This window comes from Helianthus annuus, chromosome 9, assembly GCF_002127325.2.
Source record: "Helianthus annuus cultivar XRQ/B chromosome 9, HanXRQr2.0-SUNRISE, whole genome shotgun sequence".
In the NCBI taxonomy this organism is placed as follows: domain Eukaryota; kingdom Viridiplantae; phylum Streptophyta; class Magnoliopsida; order Asterales; family Asteraceae; genus Helianthus; species Helianthus annuus.
In genome coordinates this window covers 11,639,953-11,661,717 of record NC_035441.2, presented here as the reverse complement: position 1 = coordinate 11,661,717, position 21,765 = coordinate 11,639,953, and the positions used below count along the sequence as shown (strand labels likewise).

Here is a 21,765-nt window from a genome sequence, read left to right as displayed (position 1 = left end):
AGTCATTCCGTTAAACTTGCCTACGTTGGATGGGAGTTTCGCTTTTTCTAATGGGGCCAGAGCAATCTCGCTGATGAATTTGGAATTTTCTGCAGCTTCCGTAGGGCGGTAGATCAGATTATAATCGTGTTCAGCCTCAGGATTGTAAACCATGCGGGGTTTGCATTTGTTGTAATTCGGTTGCAATCGACTGAACACACTTGCACTGTCTCCTTCATGGTACGTTCTATCATACTCACTGGTGTGGGTGTCCCCTTAAGGTCCCAACCTGGAGTGGACTGACGGTCTCCGATGAGAATGGGACTCGGTATGATATTATTTTCTTTGATTTTCAGACTGAGTATACTTATATCTCGCTGGACCCGTGATGGTCCATTATGCTGGGAAACATGAGGTACTGATGGTGCTCGAGTACGGGATATAGGCCTTCGTGATTGAGTTGGGGGAGCAGTTTGTGCACAAAGTTGTACGTACACAACATTTAATGCACCCTGAGATCTGACATACCAGTAGATAGGGATTTCTCCTGGATGTAAAATTGAGCTTATAGGGATTTCAGGCTGCATCCCTGCAGTGACAGGTTCATTCAGATGATTATCAGTGTTCTGCACTTCGTTGTCATTTGAAGCTTCTTCAATGATCCCCTCAACTTGAGTATTGTTAATGAAATTTGGTCGAGGGCTGGTTTGACGGTGGTTCGAAGTTTCTTCCATTAAAAAATGGAATTGAAAAAGTGAATCGAAACGAGAAAAAACGAGTGAAACTAAGAAATCGGTGGGCGACAGTGAAGAAACACTGGTTAAATGACCGGAATCAGATAAACCGGGGGGTTAGGTTCTGCATAAAGGGGTTGGTTTCTCCTTGTTCGGTTCGGGGGTGATTGATCTCCTTCTCTCCCCGATAGCTGCAAAACAGACACCGTTAGACTCGCCACAGGGAGAATGGGGTTCTCTCCGTGACCACCCTCCGGCGTGAGAATAAGTATCGGTATATGAAGAAGAAGTATAAGTGAAATGAATGTAACTTGAAGATGATACTTTAATTTATCCTTCTATTTATAGCCGGAGTTTTGGTGGGAAAACCTGTTATTGAAATGTTGACGGAAGATGCTAACTCCGTAAATGGTTATTTTTCCCTCCGTTAATCTCTTCATCGAGTGTGAAAGCACATGGATCGCGATCTGGATCAACGGCTGGAGTATTGCCACGTGGAAAGTGGGCAAGTGGAGATTTCTTTTCAATTCCATGCCGTCATCGTGACTTCAAGGGAGCCCGGGATGATGACATGTGGCCAGACGGTTATAACCGTCTGGTGGTGCATGGTTGAGTCTTCTAGATGATTACAGTCATAATCCAGTGTGACTGCTTATCATGTGGTATCAGTGAAGTAAATAATATCGAAGTCTGGGTTTTATTTAAGAGGGAGTGCTTACTAGGATTTTTATTCCTGTCTGTTATGGAGAGAGGCGCAAGGATTCATTAGTTCCCTTTTGGCGCGCAGATGTTGCTTGTTGTTTTTCTTCTAAGTTCTCTTTGTAAGACCAGTGCAAGGCCGTGCAAGGTCTAAAGAGGGTTAGAATATGAGGTTGTGGTATGGTCCCAGGTACTTGAAGCGAGGTTTTTTGGGACCTTACCCCTTCATGTGGGTAGTGGCAGGTGATGGTATGGTGGTGGTGCTGGTGTAGGTAGGTGGGATGGGGTTTTGCTATGACTAGAAGGTATGGGGGCCGGCTTAGGCCCGGCCTGGCCCGGCGCCGGACCCCAACACCGCCCCCTCTGGCCCGGCTCGTCCAAACCAGCTCCCACACGACGCATACGACGGGGCCTAATTTCAAAATTCTAGCTGTTAAAAAACGGCTATATTCATTCTCCCATTGTCATCCAATTTTATAAAAAACACACCATCTTTTTTATAGAATTATGAATCCATTCAACCCAAACAACCCCAACCCGAATAATCCCAACCCGAACCAACCTAACTTTTTCGACTGCTGCTTACACTTCGACTATCGATTCTTCATGGGTGTCTCCGCAATTTACGTTTTCGGGTTTCCAACAATCACCCAACACCTTCAAACAAATGTCTCAAGTTCAACAAATGCAACATTATCAAGCACTGATGTGCACAAAATGCAACATATAAATTACATCAATTGTGGCATAAAACTAACCCTTTTTTAGTACTAATGTTAGAAAAAGTGTGTTTTTGTCTTCCTTTTGTATTTTCAGGATTAAAGGAGCTCAAGTGAACAAAAGAAGCAAAAAATGCAACTAAATCTAATATAAATACAAGAAAAGGAACAAATGTGGCAAGCCTGACCTCCCGACAGCATCTTCCCAAGCAAAACAAGAGAAAAGAAGGCTGAACACGCCCCGTGCTCAGCGAGGACGGGGGCGTGCCCAAGTGTCAGAAGAAAAGACAAAGCTGTAGAAGCTTCTATCACCCACCACGGGGGCGTGCCCAGCGGACACGGGGCCGTGGTCAACTCTAAGATTCGCATAATCTGAGGAAATCTTGATAGTACAGATACGCTTCTACACACGGGGTCGTGCCCAGCGGACACGGGGGCGTGGTCAACTAATGCAGACAAACTGCAATTAATGAAGAAAGAGAAGGAGGCTGGACACGGGGTCGTGCCCGAGCTACTGTTCAGGCTATAAATAGGGGTGCTTGGCTCATTTGCAAACTATCCCTTGGCACACCACCTCTCTCACACTTCACCCACCACCATCACAACACCATCACCCACCACCATCATCCATCATCCATCATCCATCATAGAGTGTGTGAGTCGTCTCGGGATCCAAGATTGATCGTAAGAGTTCATGACAATCAAAGGCCATGTTTGCCTAAGTCTCTTACATCACTTGGTGAGGACAAGTGTTTAGTGTAATACTTTTTTTAATCTTTTCGCACTTTTTACTTGGTTATGTATTAATGACTTTAATAACTAGTTTCATATGTTGAAGGTGATTCTTCCTTATCGTTTGTCTGTGGTGTCTTGGCATTATTTTATAGTCAATATAAAATAAAAGATTTTCACCATCATATCTCCACGGTCTATATGGAGATATGTTGGCTACCTAGTTGGGGGTTAAGGGAACGGTTTGGTAAGAGTCTTGCCATTGTTCAGTGTATAGATCCTGCAAAGGACCTGGGTCAAATTTAGTAGGACCTCCTTCAATACCCACTAGTATTGGATGGCAGGGGTCCAAACTCATTGATCCCCTCATAAGTAAGCTACTATTAAAACTTTAACCCGGCTACTTAGGACTGTATCCCTGCTGACTCAGACTACTTAGCCGAGGGTAACGTCAGCTTCAAAAGAGGGGCCTACCACATTATGCAGTAATAACTTAATTAATTATATTTCAATAATCCGACCCTTTAGGATTGTTTCCTTGATGACTCAAACTACTGGGTTGAAGCTAACGTCACCTTCAAAAGAGGAGCCTACTACAATAACTAAGATAATCTCTTAAAACGTGCAAAAGTGCGGAAATAATCAAAGGTTACACTACACACGAGTCGGATCCAAGTGATTAATCTTGTCTATCTGTTTTTACTTTTATTTTTATTTTTCAGCATTTTAGTTAGTTTTATTTTTCTAGTTTAAAACCTTTTTCTAACTTTTGATTTGATTAGACGTTGAGGATAAACCCGTACTAAAAGCTCTTGTGTCCTTGGACGACCTCGGTATCTTGCCAACACTATACTACGCTTACGATGGGTGCACTTGCCCATATGTGTGTTTAGTGTTAGTAAATATCGTGTTTTATAAATTTAAAACTAGGCTAAAAAGTGTAAAATTGCTTAAAATATACATTAAAAACTATACACGCTTCACGCACATCAAGTTTTTTTGGCGCCATTGCCAGGGACACAAGGATTTTAAGAAAGTTAGGAATCAACGGCTTAATCGTTTTTTTCTAATTTTTTCTGTTGTTTTAAGATTTTCTTAGATTTTTCAGTTTCTGCAGAGCTTAGCACGGGCCGTGCCTGGTCGGACACGGGCCGTGCCCAGCATTGTTACTTGTAGTTTTTATTTTCTGAGTTACAGAGAGTTGAGCACGGGGCCGTGCCGGTGCATCATGGGGTCGTGTCGAACTCCGTAGTAACAGGGATCCGGAAAACAATCACTGTATCTCCGACCACAGGTCGTGTTCATCGGAGCATGGGGCCGTGGTGAAGCTTCTGACCAACGTTCTTCTTTGTTTTTATTACAGAACTTGGAACTCAGCCCCACATTTGCATTTTCCACGTTGTGTATGAGCTCCAGTTCTAGTAGAGACATAAAAGAACCCCTAGACGAACCCGAACGCTTTCTACGAAAGAGACCAAAGGCTAAAAACTAAGAGAAAGTTTCGCGGGACCCACTTCCTATGGCGGACCAACGTACCCTTATGGATTACCTACGACCCACCGTAGGTAATCTCCGCGCCGCTATCAATGCACCGAATGTCGAACCCAATAACTTCGAATTTCGGCCACATTTGATACAAATGCTTTAAAACTCCACAACCTTCCATGGGCTTGCGGACGAGGATCCTAATTTACATAAAAATAATTTCTTAGAAATATGTGATACCTTTCGGATCGAGGAAGCATCAAACGACGCCATCCGCCTTCGAATGTTCCCATTTTCACTAAAAGACCGAGCTAAGGCTTGGCTTAATGCCCTCCCAATTGGTTCGGTAAACACCTGGGATGAACTAGCCCAAAGGTTTCTATATAAGTACTTCCCTCCTGCTAAAACGGCTAAATTAATGACTAAAATTAATACATATTCACCAGAGGATGGGGAGTCCTTATATGAAACTTGGGAAAGGTTCAAGGAGCTACTAAGAAAGTGTCCCCATCACGGTCTTGCAGTGTGGCAACAAGTATCCACTTTCTACAATGGGTTGTTGCCACACACAAGACAAACACTTGACTCTAGCTCCGGGGGAATTTTAGGTAATCGTCGCTCAAATGAAATATATAATCAAATTGAGGAAATTGCTCAAACCAATTTTCAGTGGCACACTCCTCGAGGCAATAAATCTATTGCCCCGGGCGCCCATAAGGTTGACGAAAGCACTTCTTTACAAGCCCAAATCGAGGCCCTTTCTTCAAAAATCAAAAAGTTAGAAATGACAAGAACGGTCTCGGTTATGGCTTGTGAGGGGTGTGGTGGGCCACATGAAAATTGGAGTTGTATGAAAGAAGTAGATGATCAAACCGAGTCAGTAAACTACATTGACAATAGACCTAGGCCGTCGGGTCCTCCAATGGGAACCTACAACCAAGGATGGCGTAACCACCCTAACCTTGGTTGGAGAGAACCCGACAATGGTAGTAACCAACAAAATCTAAACCAAGGAACAAACTTTCAAGAACCAAGAGTCGAGTCACAAAATTTCTCTCAACAACAAGGTGGATGAGAAAGGCTTGAAGATACTGTATCTCGCCTCATCTCCGACACCGTAAAGAAAAACTCGGATCGATTTCAACAGTTGGAATCAAATTTTAGAAATCAACAGTCTAGTATACAAAACATAGAAAAGTAATTAAATCAACTAGCTCAGAAATTCTCCGAGAGACCACAAGGCGCGTTACCAAGTAATACCGAAACCAACCTAAAGGCGCAAGTACATCTCATAACATTGAGAAACCGTACCGTGGGTTCCGAAGAGGCTCCGTCACCGCAAACTGAAAGAAGCCAATCCACAACTCCTCCCACGCCGCAACAAGAGGAGGCTTCTCCACCAATTCAAGAGCCTACTAAGACTCCTTCGGTCCCATACCCCGGTCAGTTAATTCATCAAAAGACCGATGAGCAATTCACAATGTTCGAAAATTTACTAAAACAATTGCATGTTAATATTCCATTTACCGAAGTCCTAACTCAAATGCCTAAATACTCAAAATTTATGAGGGACTTCCTGACGCATAAAAGGAAAATTGAATCATTGCAATTAGTTAACTTAGGCGAAGAATGCTCCGCCTTACTACTCAACAAACTCCCGCAAAAGAAGCTTGACCCCGGAAGCTTCACAATACCTTGCTCGATTGGGGAATCCCCTGTTCGTAATGCACTAGCCGATCTCGGGGCAAGCATCAACCTCATGACCTCTTCAATGTTCAACCGACTAGGCTTACAGAAAACAAGCCCTACAAAAATAAGCATACAACTCGCCGATAGATCCGTCAAATATCCACAAGGTGTCGCTGAAAATCTACTAGTCAAATAAGGCGAATTTGTCTTTCCGGCCGACTTTGTCATACTAGATATGGAGGAAGATGCCGAGGTACCACTCATCCTAGGGAGGCCATTCCTAGCTACGGCCCAAGCGGTGGTAGATATGAATGATGGAACACTAACATTAAGGATTGGAGACGAGGAAATGAAGTTTGGAGTTGGAAAAAGAGTAGAAGACGATGACCCGGTCAACTACATGAAGGTCATCGACTCAAGTTTGAATGATGCTCTCCGACGGTGTAGCATGGGATGCAAAACATTCCACTTGGGTAACATATGACCAGGCTTTGGGTTTAGCCAAGGACCCTTATAAACGTGGCGCACCACGGAGGCATTCCGCGGAACTATCCTTAGTTTAGTTTAGTTTAGATTAATTTTTATGTTTTCTAGTTTAGTTTTAATTTTCAGGAATAAAACACACTCGGGATGGTGAAGGATAACAAGGGAAACCTGAACCAGCACCCCATGCACAAAAACAGAGCCATCCGACAAAATTTTCTTCATTACAGCAAGTTCAGCATGAGTCGTGCCCGCCCAACACGGCCCCGTGTTGCACAGTCTGCAGAAATTACCCAGTTCAGGTAACTGGACACGGGGCGCGCTCAATGAACACGCCCTGGTGCCCAGGCTTCTGTTTCTTTTTGACAGTTTCTTTTACTGGCGATCTGAACACGGGGCCGTGCCCGGACACCATGGGGCCGTGTCCAAACGCCCAGTAACATAAATTTTGCTTTTTCACACCTTTTTACACATTCAATCAACCTAAAAACTTATTTTTGGGACACATTGAGGACAATGTGTAATTTAAGTGTGGGGGTGGGGGGATGCTAAAACCTTGAATCTTGCAAGTCCTAATTAACAAGCCTTACATAAAACTCTATTGGAACCGCTAATCACCCAAAAATTTTTGAAAACATTTTCATTTTTCTTACTTGTCTAGGTTTAATTTGGGAATTTCAAATTCTAAAAAGGTTATATTTTTACAAATTTAAAATCGATAGCGTCGTGATAAAAAGAACCAAACATAAGGAAATTATGAAACGACATCACAAGTTTAGTTAAAATTTGATTATATATACTTGATCACATAAAACCCATTCCCACAAAAAGTGAGTTTTTGAGCCTTTATTGAGCATACAAATACATATCTTTAAACTAAATGCTCATTTTTCGTTTCTTGTGTGAAAAGCCGCTTGGTTCTTACGACTCTAGAACTTGCCACGACGATACATTCCCGGTCATTACCAACTTAAACCCAAGTAAGTAAATGATGGAGGCATTAGGACTAATGATGTGTGTAAAATGCAACATATAAATCACATCAATTAAGGCATAAAACTAACCCTTTTTAAGTACTAATATTGGAAAAAGAGTGTTTTTGTCTTTCTTTTGTATTTTCAGGATGAAATGAGCTCAAAATCACAAAAGAAGCAAAAAGACAACTAATTCTAGCATAAATACAAGAAAAGGAATAAAAGTAGACTGCCCGGACCCTCAACGGCACCCCCCAAGGCAAAGAAAAGAAAACAGAAGACTGAACACGCCCCGTGTCCAGCGAACACGGGGCCGTACCCAGAAGCAGCAGAAAAGACAAACTAGTAAAAGCTTCCATTGCCCACCACGGGGCCGTGTCCAGCGGGTACGGGGGCGTGGTGAAAGTACAGCAGGCGCATTAATTGTAATTGCGAATTACAATTAATGAAGAGAGAGAGTGTCAGACGGGCACGGGGGCGTGTCCAGCGGACACGGGGCCGTGCCCAGCCTTCTGTTCAGCCTATAAATAGGGGTGCTTGGTTTCATTCCATCTCATCCCTTGGCACACCACCTCTCTCACACTTCATCCACCACCCACCACCACCATAACACCATCATCCACCACCATCATCCATTGTCCATCGTAGAGTGTATGAGTCATCTCGGGATCCAAGATTGATCGTAAGAGTTCTTGACAATCAAGGCCATGTTTGCCTAAGTCTCTTACATCACTTGGTGAAGACAAGTGTTTAGTATAATACTTTTTATTTTTAATCTTTTGCACTTTTTATTTGGTTTTGTATTAATGACTTTAATAACTAGTTACTTATGTTGAAGGTGATCTTTCCTTATCGTTTGTCCGTGGTGTCTTGGCATTATTTTACTGTCTATATAAAATAAAAGATTTTCACCATTCATATCTCCACGGTCTATATGGAGGTATGTTGGCTACCTGGTCGGGGGTTAAGGGAACGGTTTGGTAAGGGTCTTGCCCTTGTTCAGCGTTTAGAGGTCCTGCTTGGGACCTGGGTCAAATTTAGTAGGATCTCCTTCAATGCCCATAGGTATTGGATGGCGGGGATCCAAACTCTTTGACCCCCTCATAAGTTAACTACTATTAATACTATAACCCGGCTATTTAGGACTGTATCCCTGCTGACTCAGACTACTTAGCCGAGGGTAACGTCACCGCCGAAAGCGGGGCCTACCACAATTTGCATTAATAACTTAATTCATTATCTTTCAATAATCCGACCCTTTAGGATTGTATCCTTGCTGACTCAAACTACTGGGTTGAGGGTAACGTCGCCTTCAAAAGAGGGGCCTACTACAATAACTAAGATAATCTCTTAAACAAGTGCAAAAGTGCAAAAATAATCAAAGGTTATACTAACACACGTGTCGGATCCAAGTGATTCATCTTGTCTATCTGTTTTTTATTTTATTTTATTTTTCAGCATTTAGTTAGTTTTTATTTTTCTTAGTTTAAAACATTTTCTCTCACTTTTTGATTTGATTAGACGTTGAGGATAAACCGGTATTAAAAGCTCTTGTGTCCTTGGACGACCTCGGTATCTTACCAACACTATACTACGTCCACGATGGGTGCACTTGCCCATATGTGTGTTTAGTGTTAGTAAATATCGTGTTTTATAAATTTAAAACTTGGCTAAAAGTGTAAAAAGGGCTTAAATATATATCTAAATTATATTACACTACACACGCATCAACTAACCCTTTTTATTTCTACACTATTATTTTTCTTTTTTTACCACCTACCCAAAAATCTCCCTAGTTAACCCCTTTGAGCCTAAACCTTTTCATTTCTTAACCCATAACAAACACCCTTTTTACCCACCTAAACCCTTTATTTTAGTAACAAAGCTCGGTTTTTCTTATGACTTGGTTATGAAAAAAAATGATTATGAAGCTAAAAGAAACAAGAAACGAACAAACAAGTTTATCAAAAAGAACTTTGTTTGAATGAATTGCTTCATCAAAATAAAAAGTTATGAAAAAAAATAATAAAAAAGTCTTCCAAAAACCGATGCATTTTACGCCTTTCGCCCTTTTTCTAACCACTAACCCAACCACTCACCTTTAGCCCAAGCCTAACCCTTCACCCCAAAAGTCCTCTTGATATTTACAAAGGTGTATAGTTAAAAGGAGGAGGATTGATTGCTTGGCAAGCTTATGGTAGGAGTAATTTCCATGCCGCTCTCGCTCTCGAGTGATTCACTAAAAATACAATTTCGGCCGAGTGTTGAGTGATCCCCCGTGAAGTATGTGAACTTGTATATAAATGGAATTTGAAAAAGGCATGTTATGCCCTAATAAGTAATTTATCTTATGTAATGTTTTTAATAAATCATGACGAATACGATTGTAAATAAATAAAAATAAAACTTCAAAAAGAATCTTGGAAATCCCGACACTCTATGACAAGCCCAAAAACCTTCTTTTCTACCCATTCCATTTGGGAGTGTAAAGCTAAAGAGTTTTGCTTGATGACAAGCAAGGATTCAAGTGTCGGGGTATTTGATGTGCACAAAATTCAACATATAAATTACATCAATTGTGGTATAAAACTAACCCTTTTTTATTACTAATGTTGGAAAAAGTGTGTTTTTGTCTTCCTTTTGTATTTTCAGGATTAAATAGGCTCAAATGAACAAAAGAAGCAAAAAAGCAACTAAATCTAACATAATTATAAGAAAAGGAACAAACGTGGCATGCCTGACCTCCCGACAGCATCTTCCCAAGCAAAACAAGAGAACAGAAGGCTAAACACGCCCCGTGCTCAGTGAGCACGGGCGCGTGCCCAAGTGTCTGTAGAAAAGACAAAGTTGTAGAAGCTTCTATCACCCACCAAGCTGGCGGTCCCAGCGGACACGTGGCCGTGGTCAACTCTAAGATTCGCATAATCTGAGGAAATCTTGATAGTACATATACGGTTCTGCACACGGGGTCGTGCCCAGTGGACACAGGGGCGTGGTCAACTAACGCAGACAAACTGAAATTAATGAAGAAAGAGAAGGAGGATGGACACGGGGCCGTGCCCAATGGACACAGGGTCATGCCCGAGCTACTGTTCAGGCTATTAATAGGGGTACTTGGCTTATTTGCAAACTATCCCTTGGCACACCACCTCTCTCACACTTCACCCACCACCCACCACCATCATCCATCATCCATCATAGAGTGTGTGAGTCGTCTCGGGATCCAAGATTGATCGTAAGAGTTATTGACAATCAAAGGCCATGTTTGCCTAAGTCTCTTACATCACTTGGTGAAGACAAGTGTTTAGTGTAATACTTTTTATTTTTAATCTTTTCGCACTTTTTATTTGGTTATGTATTAATGACTTTAATAACTAGTTTCTTATGTTGAAGGTGATTCTTCCTTATCATTTGTCCGTAGTGTCTTGGCATTATTTTACTGTTTATATAAAATAAAAGTTTTCACCATTCATTTCTCCACGGTCTATATGGAGATATGTTGGCTACCTGGTCAGGGGTTAAGGGAACGGTTTGGTAAGAGTCTTGACATTGTTCAGTGTATAGATCCTACAAAGGATCTGGGTCAAATTTAGTAGGACCTCCTTCAATACCTATCGGTATTGGATGGCCGGGGTCCAAACTCTTTGATCCCCTCATAAGTAAGATACTATTAAAACTTTAACCTGGCTACTTAGGACTGTATCCCTGCTGACTCAAACTACTTAGCCGAGGGTAACGTTAGCTTCAAAAGAGGGGCCTACCACATTATGCATTAATAACTTAATTAATTATCTTTCAATAATCTGACCCTTTAGGATTGTATCCTTGCTGACTCAAACTATTGGGTTGAAGGTAACATCACCTTCAAAAGAGGGGCCTACTACAATAACTAAGATAATCTCTTAAAAAGTGCAAAAGTGCGGAAATAATCAAAGGTTACACTACACACGAGTCGGATCCAAGTGATTCATTTTGTCTATCTGTTTTTACTTTTATTTTTATTTTTCAGCATTTTAGTTAGTTTTATTTTTCTAGTTTAAAAACCTTTTTCTAACGTTTGATTTGATTAGACGTTGAGGATAAAACGGTACTAAAAGCTCTTGTATCCTTGGACGACCTCGGTATCTTGCCAACACTATACTACGCTCACGATGGGTGCACTTGCCCATATATGTGTTTAGTGTTATTAAATATCGTGTTTTATAAATTTAAAACTTGGCTAAAAATGTAAAAGGGTTTAAAATATACATTAAAAACTATACACACTTCATGCACATCAAGCACTCCAACAAATGATGCAACACAACTCGTTTGAATCTCTAGCGCAATTCCAATTGCAACCGGCAACATCCCAAGTGCAACCATCGGTTCCACTTGACGATGAAGAAGAAGTCGTCCCCGAATCGCAACCTCAAGAGCTCAAGCGCAAAAAAAAAACAAGGGGAAGGGGAAGGCGGTTGAAACCGTAGCCGAAACCAAAGGCGGTACGAAAGCAAAGCTGAGACCTTAGACAAAAATAGAGGAGGAGGCGCTAGCACTGGCGTTTGTTAAGTCCTCAACTTCCCGATTGTCGTTATGAACCAAAGTTTATTTTTTTAATTTAAATTTAAAAAGATTTATTTTTTATTTTTACTAATGCATTTTTTTTAATTTAGGGAACAACCAAACCGGGTAGTAGTTTTTGGAAGGCGATAACGTAAAGTTTTCACAGGATTATGGAGCAAGGCCCGATGCGTGATCTCGATTCCGTTTCGGGCAAGTGGCATAAAATGAGCAAGGCCATCAACACCTTAGGACTGTATCCCTGCTGACTCAGACTACTTAGCCGAGGGTAACGTTTGCTTCAAAAGAGGGGCCTACCACATTATGCATTAATAACTTAATTAATTATCTTTCAGTAATCTGACCCTCTAGGATTGTATCCTTGCTGACTCAAACTACTGCGTTGAAGGTAACGTCACCTTCAAAAGAGGGGCCTACTACAATAACTAAGATAATCTCTTAAAAAGTGCAAAAGTGCGGAAATAATCAAAGGTTACACTACACACGAGTCGGATCCAAGTGATTCATCTTGTCTATCTGTTTTTACTTTTATTTTTATTTTTCAGCATTTTAGTTAGTTTTATTTTTCTAGTTTAAAAACCCTTTTCTAACTTTTTGATTTGATTAGACGTTGAGGATAAACCGGTACTAAGCTCTTGTGTCCTTGGACGACCTCGGTATCTTACCAACACTATACTACGTCCACCACGATGGGTGCACTTGCCCATATGTGTGTTTAGTGTTAGTAAATATCGTGTTTTATAAATTTAAAACTTGGCTAAAGGTGTAAAAAGGGCTTAATTATACATTAAAAATATATTACACTACACACGCATCAAGTTTGTCCGCTGGACACTCCCCCGTGCCCGTCTGACACTCTCTCTTCATTAATTGTAATTCGCAATTACAATTAATGCGCCTGCTGTGCCACGCCCCCGTGCTCACTGGACACGGCCCCGTGGTGGGCAATAAAAGCTTCTACAGGTTTGTCTTTTCTGCTGCTTCTTGGGCACGACCCCGTGCTGGCTGAGCACGGGGCGTGTTCAGGCTTCTGTTTTCTCTTCTTTGCTTGGGAGGATGCCGTTGAGGGTTCGGACAGTCCACTTTTGTTCCTTTTCTTGTATTTATGTTAGAATTAGCTGTCTTTTTGCTTCTTTTGTGAATTTGAGCTCATTTCATCCTGAAAATACAAAAGGAAGACAAAAACACTCTTTTTCCAACATTAGTACTTAAAAAAGGGTTAGTTTTGTGCCTCATTTGATGTAATTTATATGTTGCATTTTACACACATCAGACTCTAAAACAAAATGTAAAACTTGTGTTGAAGCCAAATAAACAAGATCATCCTTCAAATCAGTTGAAAGAATAACTGAACCCCTTGATCTGATTCACACTGATGTGTGTGACTTAAAATCAATTCCTACCAGAGGTGGTAATAAATATTTTATTACCTTTATTGATGACAATACAAGATATTGTTATGTTTACTTACTTAAGAGTAAGGATGAAGCAATTGACAAGTTTATCTTGTATAAAGCTGAAGTTGAGAATCAACTCAACAAGAAAATAAAACGTGTGAGAAGTGATAGAGGAGGTGAATATGTTTCACCATTTGGGGAATTATGTGCAAAAAGTGGCATAATACACGAGTGCACCCCTCCTTATACACCCCAATCAAATGGCATCGTGGAGCGAAAGAATCGTACACTAAAAGAAATGATGAATGCCATGTTGATAAGTTCTGGGATGAGCCATGTGGGGGGAGGCCATTTTGTCAGCTAATTTTTTTGTTAAATAAAATACCTTTCAAGAATAAGGACATAACACCTCATGAGTTGTGGTGGGGACAGAAATCATCCTATAAATACTTGAAAGTGTGGGGGTGCCTGGCCAAGGTGATTGTTACACCCCCTAAGGCATTTAGAATATGGCCAAAAACTGTTGATTGTATTTTCATTGGATATGCCAAAAACGGTAGCTCACATCGTTTTCTTGTATATGAATCCAAGAATCCTGATGTGCACAAGGACTCTATCATTGAGACAAGGCCAGGAAATGTGACTTACTTTGAAGAAGAGTTTCCAATGTTAGTACAAACTCATGAGAGTTCTTCAACAACCAATCATGCAAGTTCATCAACAATGGTTGATGAGACTGTTCGAGAGGAAACTCAAGAACAATTAGAGGTTGAAGAGGGTGAGCCAAGAAGAAGTAAAAAGGCAAAGGACTGAGAAATCCTTTAGGCCTGACTTTCTTATATTCATGGTTAAGAGTAAGCCTCAAACCTATAGACAAGCAGTTACCTCCTCAGATGGACCTCAATGGAAAGAAGCCATCAAGAGTGAAATTGATTCTATCTTGCAGAATCATACTTGGGAGCTAGTAGATCTTCCACCAGGGTGCAAGCCACTTGGATATCGTTGGATATTCAAGAAAAAGATGAAAGCTGATGGCTCAGTCGACAAATACAAGGCAAGGCTTGTGATCAAAGGGTTTAGACAAAAGGAAGGTCTTGACTATTTTGACACATACTCGCCTGTGACCAGAATAACCTCAATTAGATTTGTGCTTGCAATTGCAGCTTTGAGAAATTTGGAAATACATCAAATGGATGTAAAAACTACATTTCTCAATGGGGAATTAGAGGAAGAGATTTACATGGAGCAACCAGAGGGTTTTTCTGCTCCTGGCCAAGAGGGCAAAGTGTATAAACTCGTCAAGTAATTAAATGGCTTGAAGCAAGCTCCAAAATAATGGCATCAAAAATTTGACCAAGTTATGCTTAACAGTGGTTTCAAAATAAATGAATGCGACAAATGTGTCTATGTGAAAGACACTTCTAAGGGTTATGTGATCTTATGCCTTTATGTAGATGATATGCTTATCATTGGGAGTGATGATAAGATGATCAGATCTACTAAAGACATGTTGAAAGCGAGATTTGACATGAAAGATATCGGTTTAGCTGATGTGATTCTTGGAGTAAAGATCATTAGAACCCAAACTGGTTTGGTGCTAAGTCAATCTCATTATGTGGATAAGATTCTTGAGAAGTTCAATCCTGGGGACACGAGTGTAGCTCAAACTCCAATTGATACCTCTCAACATTTGTCAAAAAATAGAGGCGAGAGTGTTACTCAACTGGAATACTCAAGGATCATTGGCAGTCTTATGTATCTCATATCATGTACTCGACCAGACTTAGCATATGCTGTGAGTAGGCTAAGTAGATATACTAGTAATCCTAGTTCAGAGCACTGGAAGGGTATGACAAGATTATTAAGGTATTTGAGATACACGAGAAATTATGGACTGCATTATGGCCAAAGTCCAGCTGTTGTGGAAGGATTCAGTGATGCCAACTGGATATCTGATATGAAAAATTATAGATCTACAAGTGGTTATGTGTTTACCCTTGGAGGAGCGGCTATATCTTGGAAGTCATCCAAACAAACACTTATAGCTAGATCCACGATGGAATCTGAGTTTATCGCGTTAGATAAAGCTGGAGAAGAGGCAGAATGGTTGCGTCAATTCTTGGAATATGTTCCAAGATGGCCTAAGCCTTTGACTGCTATTTGCATACATTGTGATTGCCAATCAGCTATTGGTAGAGCTCAAAGTGCAATGTATAATGGCAGATCAAGCACATGCGACGTCGACATAACACGATACGACAACTACTCTCAACTGGAGTTATCACGATTGACTATGTGAGGTCAAAGGATAACATTGCGGATCCGCTTACAAAAGGCTTAAGCAGAGAGGTAGTACATAAGTCGTCGATGGGAATGGGTTTAAAGCCCTTGGAGTAAGTTTGTACAACGGAAAACCTATCCTAGAAGATTGGAGATCCCATGATCTAGGCTCAGTAGGACCACCTAACTGTACGAACTGAGATCACTGTGGGGGAGAACCTCAACATACAAAGGGAGTTACAAACTTCCTAGTCCATTCCTACTTAAATTCAGTGATATCAAGAGAGGTTAAGCATATGGCTTTTAATGATTTGTAAATCACCTATGTTAGAGAGAAGTGGGGTCGCTTCAAATGGAATTGGGGGCACAATTCCTAGAGCTCTCGCAGAACCAGGATGGTGTTCCACGACCACAACGGACACAACTATGAGGGGTTAGCCAGACCAGGAAGAGTAATGCGTGATGTGTAATAACGTCTACGTAAAAAGGGGTTGGTTCAAGGACATGGTGTCTACTAACCGCTAGGAGACTAAGTATATGTCACAAAGGAGGGTTCAAAGGGAAACCTACCTATCCTACATTACTTGACCGCTGAAATCTTATCATGACACTTGAGTGTATGGGACGATCTCCATTCATGTGGGGGATTGTTGGGAATTTTATAAATAATATTATATTATGAGTTAATATAAAGATTATTTAATAATTAAGCCAAGATGAATGAGAGATAAACATGTGGGAAATTGAGCTTGTCCCACATAGGTGGAGAGATAAATCTTTTGTGGATTTATAAATAGAATTCTGTACACGAATGTATTCTTGTATGACAATTCACACCCAGTGGTAGCCAGGAGGGTGCGAAGCACCCGACCCGCGCCCCCCCCCGGGCACGGGCACGGGCACGGGACCGGGACGAGGGCGATGGGCGCAATGTGGCGCTTTGATGGCGCACGCTCGCATCGCCGCGAGCCGCTTGGAGACGCCTTTAGTATTTTTTAGATGCGTCTTGGTCTGGTGTTGTCAGCTAGATACTGTTCTAATTCCACAAGTCAAATGAGGAGTTACAGAATTCATATGATGAGTTACAGAATTCATTATGCCATTAAATTCTAAAATTTATTTTTATAAGTTTCAGAATTCATTGTGCTATTAAATTCTAGAATTGAATGGTGTATTCAATATACAGTTATGGTTACAAATTCTAACCTGTATATATACAAAGCTTTGTGCTTTGTTTTCCACACACTAAAATTCGTATGTATCATACATCACAGACAGCTTCTAACGATTTCCCTAATCTTGAATCTCTACGCACTCTTGTTTCAGGTATTTTTTCAGGTGCTAGGCTAATCCCGGCAGTACAATCTGCTTAGGCTGTTGTACCCTGGGAAACAGACGGGTTCACCTGAGTGGCCCGAAATCTGTTTTAAGGGAAGCGTGATCTTCACGTGCCTCAGTCACCATTGGTTTTTTTTTTTTTTTTTTTTTTTGTAATTTGTTCTTAGTTTGATATACATTTCTTGTATTGTAATTTCTTTCAGTTTAGTTTTGTTCTTATTTGTGTATTGCAATTAGATTGTTTATTAATAAAATTCTTATTTTATTTATTTTGTGAACGGTTGTCCTTGGGAATTTTATAAATAATATTATATTATGAGTGAATATAATGATTATTTAATAATTAAGCCAAGATGAATGAGAGATAAACATGTGGGAAATTGAGCTTGTCCCACATAGGTGTAGAGATAAATCTTTTGTGGATTTATAATTAGAATTCTCTACACGAATGTATTCTTGTATGACAATTCACACCCAGTGGTAGCCAGGAGGGTGCAAAGCACCCGACCAGCGCCCGCGCCCGGGCACGGGACCGGGACCGGGACGAGGGCGATGGGCGCAATGTGGCGCTTTGATGGCGCACTTTGCACTTCGCACGCTCGAATCGCCGCTCGGAGACGCCTTTAGTATTTTTTAGATGCGTCTTGGCCTGGTGTTGTCAGCTAGATACTGTTCTAATTCCACAAGTCAAATGAGGAGTTACAGAATTCATATGATGAGTTACAGAATTCATTATGCCATTAAATTCTAAAATTTATTTTTATAAGTTTCAGAATTCATTGTGCTATTGAATTCTAGAATTGAATGGTGTATTCAATATACAGTTATGGTTACAAATTCTAACCTGTATATATACAAAGCTTTGTGCTTTGTTTTCCACACACTGAAATTCGTATGAATCATACCTCACACACAACTTCTAACGATTTCCCTAATCTTGAATCTCTACGCACTCTTGTTTCAGGTATTTTTTCAGGTGCTAGGCTAATCCCGGCAGTACAATCTGCTTAGGCTGTTGTACCCTGGGAAACAGACGGGTTCACCTGGGTGGCCCGAAATCTGTTTTAAGGGAAGCGTGATCTTCACGTGCCTCAGTCACCATTGTTTTCTTTTGTAATTTGTTCTTAGTTTGATTTACATTTCTTGTATTGTAATTTCTTTCAGTTTAGTTCTGTTCTTATTTATGTATTGCAATTAGATTGTTTATTAATAAAATTCTTATTTTATTTATTTTGTGAACGGTTGTCCTACACGTTTTTTGCCCCCCTTTAGGAAAAGTTCTGGCTCCACCACTAACAACTCGTTAAGCATACTTATGCTACTACAATATAATGTATCATAGAGCTTGTGTTAATGGTTACTCGAGTTTCCTATTTTGCTTACGGTAGGGGCTGTTTGGCAATTTCTAAATGGTTAAGTGCTGAATTAGTAAGATGTCTGAACCATTAAGTGCTTAAGCAGTAAGAGGTCTGAACCATTAAGAGCATGTATAATGCTTAAACGTTCAGACGCAAATGTCTAACCAATTCAGATTAGAGGTGTTAACCATTAAGACTCAGTATAATGCTTAACCATTCAGAGGCAATGTCTGAACCATTCCGATATCTGCTTGCGAAACAAACAGTCTGAACCATTAAGTGCTGAACTAGTAAGAGGTCTAAACTATTAAGAGTCTTATTAAGAGTTAAACAAACAACCCCTAATCCTTAATGATGCATTTAGATGCTTATATAGTTATATTATGCTATAACTTTATTTTTGCTAATTTTAAAATAACACCAATTAGAGTATAGCCTTTTATGTCATGAACTGAAATATCCATAATATTTTATAACTAAAAAATAAGGCTATAATTCTAAAATAAGAATGAATCAGACATTTCCCTATAAATAAAAGTTTTGTTAGACATTCACAACTTTATGTTGTATTAGTGTATATATATTTCATTTTTAGTAATAAGAAAATGGATGATACGAAAAGTGTTATGATCTGTATATTATGTTTGTTCGAAAGTTGTTCCAGTTTTCCATCCGGACCTGGGCAAACAACTGTAATCGAAATCATTTTTGTAAAATAATTAGTTAAAGTAAATCATGATTAATGGTTATTAGGGAACTCATAACAGTATTAAACATGCTAAATGAATCTAGGGAACTCATAACAGTATTACACATGCTAATTGAATATAAAATTTCTACTTTTTACAGTTTATATTAGAGTGAGGGTATTGGTACATCCCTTAAAAGTAATGACACCCCCCCCCCCCAAAGCAGCCCCGTATAAGGCAATGAGGGTTGTATAGGGGTTGAGTGCATTAATTATGTCAGAAAAAGTAAACTTATACGACCCTCATTGCCCTATGAGCGGTGTATTAGAAATGTGGTAGTTGGAGCATTAAACCCTATACGCCTCTCATTGCTTTATACATTGCTAATTGGTACTGTAATATCTGAATTTAAGGTATATTGCTGACAAGACAGCAGAGTTCAGACTGAAAAGGCCGAAAAGGTGATCCGCATATACGCGCTCATGGACCTATACGCTGCGTATTGTTTCCAATTTTTTCCCTTTACCCCAAGCTTACCGGATTCATTACATACAAAAGTGATGAAAATGATAAAAATTTTCAAGTAAACGGTCTGGTTAAATTAGATTCGAATCACGATGTCAAATTGGGACTTTGGATATTTTTTTTGGTGAAATTTAGAATGAGTCATACGTCTCCGAAAGCGTTTGGTTACCCGGCGTTGATCGAGGTGAGGAGGTGGTTTCCGTGCGTCGTTGTGATGAAGGGAGTATGCGGCCCGTGATGCCTGATTTGAACCAGGTAAAAAATTCACATTGGCGTTATGGTTATTAAAATCTAACCATTAAGCTGTTTCAGGTCGTAGAGGAGGCGGGACCATCTTACGTGGCTCAAAGCTATCCGCAACACACCGGAACTTACCATTCGCATAGGAAGGGAGTGTGCGGTCCGTGATGCTTGATTTGAACCAGGTAAAAAATTCATATTGTCGTTTTTGGTTGTTTTAGCATAACCATTAATTTGTTTCAGGTCGTAGAGGAGGCGGGACCATCTTACGTGGCTCAAAGCTATCCGCAACAGGAAAAACACGCATATGGGACTTACCATTCCCATCAGGAAAAACAACGCAAGAAAAAGTCCGAGGAAGGTGCTTTTGACTTCGAGGAAGACGAGAACGAAATCGAGAAAGGTGTTACACACTTCGAGGAAAGTGATCAAGACGAGGAAGATGGTGGTGGCTGGGACGATGGTGGTGGCTGGGACGATGGTGGTGGCGGGGACGATGGTGGTGACGGTGATGATGGTGCTAATGACCCGAAAAAACAAGGAAAGGTATAACATAACCGTCACTTACTTATTATTCGTTATGTATAATGTTTATTAAATTTTAGACAATTTTGATTTTGTATACGTGTTATTCGTTATGTATAGGTTTATTAGAAAGGTGCCTATTAGAATTTAGACAAAGTTGATTTTGTTTACGTGTTATTCGTTATGTATATGGTTTATTAGATTTTAAACAAATATAGCTTTAAACATAGTTTTAAATTACCGTTGTTTCAGGTATTTGCGACACTTCACGAGTTAAAGAATTGGGCTTACAAAACAGAAATTGCGAAAGGTTACATCATTGTGACCCAAAGAACGGTAACAAAAGGTGAAGATTCGTCAGCAAGGACAGTGAAGATATGGTTGCAATGCGACCGTGAGGCACATGCAAAAGTAAAGCAACAGTTCGGCGTTCTGGTAGCAAGAAGATTGGGTGTCCTTTTAAAATGATAGGGAAACTAGACGCAAGTAGTGGCGATTGGAGCTTAGTGGTGAAGCAAAAGGATCATAACCATGAGCCAGCGGTATTTCTCGAGGGTCACGCGTTTGCAAGAAGGTTGACCCCAGACGAAGAATCATTGGTAGAGAGACTTTATATTCAAAACATGGAGCCTACGAACATACATTTAACCATAAGAAAACAAAACCCACAGAGCGTGTGCATTCTACGAGACATACAAAACGTGATAAAAATGATTAAAGTCAAAATGTACGGTGATCGGACTCCAATGCAGATATTGGAGCAAATGTTGCATGAAGGAAGGTATGTTTACCACACCCGGGTGAATCCCGAAACAAATGCGGTCGATGAGGTTTTTTTTGTTCATCGGTACTTGTACGATATGTGGCGTGCTTTCCCACATGTGTTGATGATTGATACCACTTACAAAACGAATGAGTATAGACTTCGGTTTGTTCAAATTGTGGGTGTGACATCGACACACAAGTCGTTTTGTGTCGCTCAAGCTTTTATCTCTAAAGGAAAACAGGATAACTTCTTGTGGGTCCTACAGAAGCTCAAAGGATTGTTGGAAGAGGGTATGGAACCGCGCGTGATAGTAACAGGTTGCGATAAAGCTTTGATGAATGCTTGCGATAAAGTATTCCCAAAATCATCCAAATTGCTATGTAGGTGGCACATCTCACAAAATATTCTAAAACACACCAAGGCAAAATTTGCAACGGTTGAAGAATGGAAAATATTCAAGCTTTCTTGGTCTCGATTGTGTAATTCTCCCACTGAGACGCTATACAATTATAAATTTGAGCGGCTATTTACGCGACTGACTGACGACCATAGATCAGGTACGTATTATATTACAAACTATAGGGGCCTAT

General features: G+C 40.3%; 1 non-coding gene across 1 annotated transcript; it reads right to left on the bottom strand.

The window, feature by feature from the left end:
* Nucleotides 1–4,760: 4,760 nt before the first annotated feature.
* Nucleotides 4,761–4,867, bottom strand: LOC118482486. Its single transcript, XR_004868520.1, has one exon. It is a non-coding gene; the product is annotated as a small nucleolar RNA R71 (small nucleolar RNA).
* Between the last annotated feature and the right edge of the window lie 16,898 nt (nucleotides 4,868–21,765).